The sequence below is a fragment of the Thrips palmi genome, unplaced genomic scaffold (assembly GCF_012932325.1).
Source record: "Thrips palmi isolate BJ-2018 unplaced genomic scaffold, TpBJ-2018v1 HiC_scaffold_18, whole genome shotgun sequence".
NCBI lineage: Eukaryota > Metazoa > Arthropoda > Insecta > Thysanoptera > Thripidae > Thrips > Thrips palmi.
The window spans coordinates 8,879,197-8,887,610 of record NW_023144627.1 but is presented as its reverse complement, the minus strand read 5'-3'; positions in this window follow the sequence as shown (position 1 = coordinate 8,887,610).

Below are 8,414 nucleotides of genomic sequence, written 5' to 3'. Positions count from 1 at the left end.
TGCTAATCGGACATCGGGGAGCCTCAAACGCGTCAGTGTTTGGCCGGCTGAGACCGGTGTCCACGACCCACTGTGCGACCGCGCGGGAAAGGCGGCCAATTCGCTCTGTTCTCCGAGCGCAAGCAGGAGTGCGAGAGAGACAGAGCGACGAGATAACCGTCCTCGGAATCAGTCCGCCGTCTACGCCGCCCTCCTTTCAGGTTTTGATGGACGATAAATCAGCAACCCGCAGGTCGCTCTGTCTCTCTCGCACTCAGGGGGCGTTCCGAAGGGGTGCGAGAGAGACAAGTGACGACGCGACGCGCGCGGAATCGTTCTGCCTATACTATGCACTTATGCGGGCGGCCAGGTGAGGCGTACAGAGCAGAGAGAGAGAGAGAGAGAGAGAGAGAGAGAGAGAGAGAGAGAGAGAGAGAGAAAGAGAGAGAGAGAGAGAGAGAGAGGCCTAACCGCACCTTTGACCTTTCTTTCGTGTTTCGTTTTCTGGCACCTGAAGTGTGACACCGAACTCGACACAGCTCATCATTCCCCCCCCCCGCCCCGTCAAAGCGGCAAAGCGGCCCCGGGTATAAAAAATGTTTACAACAGAGTTAAGCGCGTCGTAGGGCCTCTGTGGCAATGACGGAGTGAAATTGCCGTCACCGCGTCTGTCGAGTGTGTTTCACACGGAGTGTCTTTCTCGGGCTGATTTATACGGGGTCCGCGCGGGGCTCCACCAAATTTGGGGTTAATAATGTTAAATCGGAATTCAAAGTATTCAAAGTAAAGTAAATTAAATTAAAAATTAAGTAAAGTAAAAAGTAAAGTAAAGTAATTCAAAAACAAATCAAATCGGACGCAGATTTCTTAACACCAACAAACGGCAGCGTTTCATTACCAAACTAACAGCGATTTCTGTGTTTTGTCATTTGTTGTTGTTGTTGCAATGTTGTTGTTGTGGCAATTGAATCCCGGGCGCTGCGTCGTACTTGCAGCAGTTCGTCTCCACCGTCAGCAGGCCCTCCTCTTTACAACCATATTTTACAGTTTTCCGAGACGAGAGTTTTAAACGTTCACAATCGGCAACCGCAGGCTGTATATGCCGAAAAGAAAGGCTTGTAAGCTAGCCGGCGGGGGGAAGGGGGGTGGGGGCAAAAGAAAAAGATGACAGTTTTCATTTGTCCCGCTATAAAGACGGGCTCCATGAGTTGACCGCAAGGGACAGGGGGAAGGGGGAGGGAGAGAGACAAGGAGAGACGTAGAGAGAGAGAGTGAGAGGAAGGGTTACACCTACCTCCATTCAGGAATGGTCGCCGTCGAGACAAACGTCTTTTTTTTTTCAGCAGTGTCGCGGGCGCTTGTAGTGCAGCCAGTAACGAACGTGAGCAGTCGCGTTGTAGGAGTTGGTGTGGCGCGTTCGTTTGACACACTGACATTCGATTCGAACTTGGGGCGCTAACGGGGTTAGTTTGCACGTATTCGAACGCGGCACGCCGCACAGTGGGCCAGAAGACCGGTGGAGGCGGCCAAAACTCTAGACGCGTTTGGGGCTCCAGAGTCGCTGAATGGGACTCGGACCGGTCTTCTGGCAAATCCACTGGGCAAAGTTGACAGAGTACACAAACATAGGCGAGCCAATCCAAGCGTCCACCACCATCACGTCAGCATGCCCCGCCTCACACACCTCAGAAAGCCTGCCGCCGCTGAGCAGGTAGCGTGCAGCAGTAGCCGCTGCTAGCAGGTAGCGGCGGCAGTCAGACCTTCCCCTGCCCTGCCCTCCACCGCCCGCGCCCTCCAAAGCCGAGCCCACCCCCTCATGCGGTTGGGGGGGCTGATGGGGTGTAGTCGGATAGAGCGCTACAGACCGCCTATGACGAGAAGGGCCGGTGTCCCGAATGCACGCTGCGCCTGGCCGGTGGTGGGGGGCAGGCCAGGCAGGCCCCGCCCCACGGCCCCCGCGCCGCGGCCCCGCTGCCCCCCGCGACGCCCCACCCCGCCGCCTAGGCTCCGCCCCCGCGCCCCGCCCCGCGATGCGTCAGGCCCGTCAGGGAAGGACCGGCAGGAGTCCCTCTGCCGTGTCTTTCAAGATTTTTTGCTTTCGGCGCGGAGACTGCTGCACTAGAAGTCCAGTTCGCATTGCCGGCCGCGAGGCTCTGTCTGTCTGTCTGCCTGCCTGCCTGTCTGTCTGCCTGCCTGTCTGTCTGTCTGTCTGTCTGTCTGTGGGTCTGCCTGTCTGTCTGTCTGTCTGTCTGTCTGTCTGTCTGTCTGTCTGCCTGTCTGTCTGTCTGTCTGTCTGTCTGTCTGTCTGTCTGTCTGTCTGTCTGCCTGCCTGTCTGTCTGTCTGTCTGTCTGTCTGTCTGTCTGTCTGTCTGTCTGTCTGTCTGTCTGTCTGTCTGTCTGTCTGTCGTTCCGTCCGTCCGGTGCCACTACGCAGGGCCGCGGGACAACGTCCCCCGGGTTGGCGCTAGCTTGCTTCTCCTGCTTCCGCGACGCGACGCCTGCGACTCGCCTGCGACTCGACTCGACGCCGCGCCCCGGAGGGATGGCGTCCGACGTCCGCGACGCTCTCCGTCGCCCTCCCTGTCCCTCCGCGGGCTCCGCGTCGTCGCGCTCCCTCGCACTCGCGGGGCACGCGGACGGACGCGGCCGCCGGCGACGACGCCTGCACACCGCAACCCGCTAGGCCATCAGCGACGGATGACCAAGCCCGAGGCGCCTGCTTGGCCCTGGCCGCCCTGGCCGCCCTGGCCGCCCTGGCCCCTCGGCCAGCCACCTGTCCTAACGAATTCCCCCCCCCCTCCTTTTTTCCGGGGAAGCACTGGCCTCACGCCTACACTCTAAATATGGGGTGCCCAGAAACTGGGCGCCTTTGTCGCCCGCCCCACTTTTTAGGGTGCCAAATGTCGCCCAGTTTCTGGGCACCTTTGTCGCCCAGTCTCGGGGTGGACTAATCATGCAGTAACCGGCCCTCTCCCATGGTAGAGCATGCACAGATGTCTAGTTCCTGGGCGACTAAGGTGCCCAGAGTCTGGGCACCTTTGGCACCTTGGTCGCTGCTGAGCCATGGGTGAAGGCAGGTTCCTTAATGGTTTGCCCACCCCGAGACTAGGCGACAAAGGTGCCCAGAAACTGGGCGACATTTGGCACCCTAAAAAGTGGAGCAGGCGACAAAGGCGCCTAGTTTCTGGACACCCTACATTTAGAGTGTAGGGCCACTGCTTCCCGCCGCACAGTGGGCCAGAAGCCCGGTGGAGGCGGAAAAAAACTCCGGACGCGTATTGAGCTCCAGAGTCGCTAAGCGGGACTCGAACCGAACGTGTGACCCCACCAATGGATTGCTCTCCGAACGAGGAATCCATTGGTGGGGTCACACGTCCGGTTCGAGTCCTGCTTAGCGACTCTGGAGCTCAAAACGCGTCTGGAGTTTCGGCCGCCCCCACCGGCCTTCTGACCCACTGTGCGGAGCCGCCTAGCGAACAGCGGATGCAGTCCCGCAGTGCACGGCTGCTTGACGGGACTGCCTACCCAGCAAGGCGCTCTTGCCGCCACACTGGCGGGCTGAGGTTGGCACACCCTTTCGACGCTGGTGCATCGTGGGAATTTTCGCCTGAGGCTGCACGTTCCGGCGGAAACTCGGTGCACTGTGAAATCGTGAATCACCGCTTTGCATAATGGCCTGTTCGAACGGCGCGCCTCCTGAAACTCCTCCAAATCGATGAGTGTTTGGCGGGAAAGTCCGCGCGGCCTGCGGACTCGTTCAGAGAGTCGTTTTCGACGCTCTGTCTCTCTCGCACTCATGGGGCGTCCCGGGTAAGTGCGAGAGAGACAGAGCGACGAAAACGACTCACTGAATCAGTCTACTGTCTGTGGTCCTGGCCAGCGGTGGTTCCCCTCGTCCGTACACTGTCGCGACTGGTCCACACTGCCACTACACTGCATCCTGCTGCTTGTGGAATCCTTCCTCGGCGTCAAGGCCGCGGAGTCTATATCCGAGTGCGACTCGCCAATTACGGAACCTGCACTGTACTTATTGGCAGTGTGGCCTCTCCGGCGTCGGCTCCACAGTGGGCCAGACGACCGGTGGAGGCGGCCAAAACTCTAGACGCGTTTTGAGCTCCGGAGTAGCTATACAGGAGTCGAACCGAGCGTGTGACCCCACCAATGGATTCCTCGTTCGGAGAGCAATCCATTGGTGGGGTCACACGTTCGACTCGAGTCCCATTTAGCGACTCTGTTCCGTTCTGAAAACTATTTCACTTACATCTTTATTTTTCAGACACGTATTCGGTATTGTTTTCTGTATTAAAGCGCGCTGGACTTTATCGGGCCGATCAGGAATTGTTTGCACACTGTCTCGCGCAGAGTAAGTGGAAGCTGGGCTGTGCTGCCAGCCGGTGTGTTCACTTCTCGGGTGCGACTTCGGTTGTTGACAAGAAGCTGGTGGTGAATCCGTAGCAACATGGGCCGGGGCGACAACTCGCGAAGCTGTTCAACCTGACTGCCGAGAGTCAAGGCCAGTTGCCCTCGCAGCCCCAGCGGCCCCACCGTGTCTGCCGTGCGTGCTGCCCCCCCCCCCCCCCCCCCCCCTCCCCCTGCGACGCGCGGAGTGCCATTTGACGAATGTGACAGTCCGGCCGCAGAAGCCGCAAAATTTCCTTTCGCCTCGCTCCCCATATTGCATCGCGTATTCTATCGGCCGCGGGGCTCCCCGCTGCGCACACCCATCCGCCGAGGAAGCGGTTCAATTTCGGAGTAAAAAGAGTTAAATTAAAAAAACAAGCTAGGGCCCGCCCTTCCGTCGAACCGAGTTGCCAGCTCCGCTTCGCTGCGCCGGCAACTCGGTTCGACAGGGGGCCGGCCCAGCTTGGCCTGCCGGCGGCCTTTTCTCGGGCCTTCGGCCCTCGCATCAGACCCAACTTGGCCAGTCGAAGGCCCGGGCCTTCGGCCCGCTCGCATCACACACACCGTGAGCGGGTAAAGCAAAGTTATCGATGTACCATCGTGACTTAGGCCCGCCCTTCTATTCACAATATGCAATAGTCCTTACACTTTTTACTCCAACTGTCCTTAGAATATGCCCATTTCATTTGTCTCTTCGCCCTCATTCCGAAAATACCCATATTTGCCATGCTACTGCAACTCCTTGCAATAGAGGCACAGCAGGAGCGCAAAACGAGTCCGTCGCACTTTCCATAACTCATGAAGGCGGGCTCCTGGACCCCCCTTCCGACCCCTCGTTGAAGAGGTCTTGCCAAGACCTATCGAAAACTTAAGTAAAAATTTTCAGTCGGTCGACCCCCTTTTTTGAAGATCCTGATGTGACTAATAGACGAAGTCGGGCTCCTGGACCCCCTTTCCGACCCCTCGTTGAAAAGGCCTTTGCTGAGACCAATCGAAATCTGCAATAAATTTTTTTAGTCGGTCGACCCCCTTTTTTGAAGATCCTGATCTGGCCAACTTGTAAAAGCGGCCGATGGGGTCGGGACCAGGTCCATTCATCTTGTTTCGTCGCCCCGATTCCAAAAATACCCCTATGTGCCCTGCTAGCACCAATAATGGCGGAAATCCCCCTCCCGCTCATGTAAACCATGATGCACCTGCAGCAGCCCTTGTGCGACCCGGACGGGATTTGCACCACCGGATTATTTGTTTGGACGGTACTCCTGAAGTACCCTCCAAATCTGGTTACTCTAGCTCAACTCCTTCCTTGTACACAGACGCCCAACAACACAACAACAACACAACAACACAACAACAACACACAGACCAAGGCAATGCATAGGCCCTCCCCCTATTTTTTGAATAGAAGGGCGGGCCAAAAAGTGAATAAGTTTTAAGTGACCGAAAATAAAATGCTTTGTTAAAATTTCCTGGTGTAGGTGCAGCCGTTGCCAAAGGATTGAAAATGACGAATTGTCCGTGAAAGTGTCGTGAAGAAAGCTCGGGCCGGCAGGGCGGGAACTACGTCGGCTGGCTTTCTCTCTCTCTCTCTCTCTCTCTCTCTCTCTCTCTCTCTCTCTCTCTCTCTCTCTCTCTCTCTCTCTCTCTCTCTCTCTCTCTCTCTCCAACGTCTTCCCTGGACCGGGCTGGGCGGTCTCAGAGATCCCCATAACTGTCAGACTTGCCAATCGGACTTGTCATTTGGATCGGTTCAGATCAGGCGGTGAGGTACGGCTATGGCCTGCGTTGGGTATTTTCGGACCGTCCATATGATAGTCATGGGCAGCCCGCGGCTAAGGGCTCAAAGACTGCACGTGTGTGTGTTTGTGTGTGTGTGTGTGTGTGTGTGTGAGTGTGATGCGTGTGAGCCGGACGGACAGACACCACCTCCCTTGTCTAAAATGGCGACAAAATCTCGACAATATCGCGGTCATCGATCACCCTGGGAGTCGCGGTTATATAAACTTGTGCCACACACTGTTAAGAAAAGATCTTGCCAATTTGTGGAAGTTTGTTTAAGGGATAAAGCGTGCTACAATCACTTACAGGGAGTTTTTTGTTTTTAAACCCTTTGCCCAGAGACGCTGGGGTGGGGAATCGTCGCTGTTAGATCCGAACAGTCATGGATTCGTTCGTTGGTGAACAAACGCAAGCTGGGGAACACAACACACTCATGACCACTTCGGTCATCCTGTTTTTCTGTGAACTGTGCCGGAAAGTGCTAGAGATTTGCCCAAGAGTCACACACACACACCCACACACACACACTTGCTTGCACACACACACACATACACACACACACGCACACACACACACACACACACACACACACACACACACCCGCTTTTCCAGTGTGTGGCCGACTGGAAAGACTACCTCTTGTCACGGTCACCGAGGCGGCCGAGCCATTGTCCGGGCGGACTGTACCAAACGAGTATACCAAACGAGAAGTACAGTCCAGAGTGCAGCAGGCCGCGCTTGAGATGGACGCGTTGACCACGCCCACCACGCGTCTTAAAGTGTCGCAACGGGTCGCGGGGCCGCGCGGGCCCGCAGCATCCCCTCACTTTCTCCGGCGGGCCTTCCCCCGGCCGCGGGCAGCGCTCTTGTCGCTCCGTCTCTCTCGCACCCGACGGTGCCCGACGGCTCCGCGAGCGCGTCCACGAGTGCGAGAGAGACGGGGCGAGGTCGAGCACGCGTCGTGAATTTGGGGCCCCGGGCTGCAGGGGATGCCCTGGCGGCCCTGGCGGCCCCGCCTTATCGCTGACGTGGTGGCGCACTCGTAGTTCCCCAATGCATAATGGCGGCCCACAGTGGGCCAGAAGACCGGTGGAGGCGGTCAAAACCCCGGACGCGTTTTGAGCTCCAGAGTCGCTGAACGGGACTCGAACCGAACGTGTGACCCCACCAATGGATTGCTCTCCGAACGAGGAGTCCATTGGTGGGGTCACACGTTCGGTTCGAGTTCCATTTAGTGACTCTGGTTAAACAGGACTCGAACCGAACGTGTGACCCCATCAATGGATTGCTCTCCGAACGAGGAATCCATTGGTGGGGTCACACGTTCGGTTCGAGTCCCATTTAGCGACTCTGGAGCTCAAAACGCGTCTGGAGTTTCGGCCGCCTCCGCCGGTCTTCTGGCCCACTGTGTCGTAGCTGCGGGGCAGTCGCACGAGCGAATTTCACAGTGTGGAAAGGCCGCCCTGTCATAGGAAACGGGATGCCCACTATCAATCGAACTCAGCGGCCCGCCTCTGTCCAGCTGTTCCAACTGCACTGCTTGCGTAAGTACAGTAGCCGGGGTGGAACTGTGCAGAGCGGCCGCTTCTCGGAAGTGGCGACCGCTGGGCGCTACACTGCGCTACGCCGCGCTGGGCCGCGCTGGGCAGGTGTCGGAACCAGAACATCTTTCGGTGGCTGGCTGCACTGCTACACCGACAAAAAGCAACGACTGCCGTGTCGAACGGAGATAACGTGTTTTCGGCGAAGCCGGGGGCTCTGCTGATCACACTATCTGTGGAAAACGAAACTGAGCGGTACGATTTGAATGTAATTTTGAACGTCTTCGGTTTTGAGGTCAGTGATGCGTAGGAGAAAATGGCATGACAGGTAAGTGAGGCCTGCTGTGCAACCACCAAGGGGCAGTTCCATCCGGCCTTACCACTCTAGACGCGTTTTGAGCTCCAGAGTCGCTAAGCAGGACTCGAACCGAACGTGTGGCCCCACCAATGGATTCCTCGTTCGGAGAGCAATCCATTGGTGGGGTCACACGTTCGGTTCGAGTCCCGCTTAGCGACTCTGGAGCTCAAGACGCGTCTAGAGCTTTGGCCGCCTCCACCGGTCTTCTGGCCCACTGTGCGCTGCCGCGCTGCTCGGCCCGATGGCTGGCGCGCTGGCTGCTTACGCCCTTCGCCGCGAGGTGGCGCTGCGTCCGCGCGCTCCGCCGCTCCGAGCGCCGCGCCGCGCGCCGCTCCAAGTCTGTGCCCGGTCGCGCT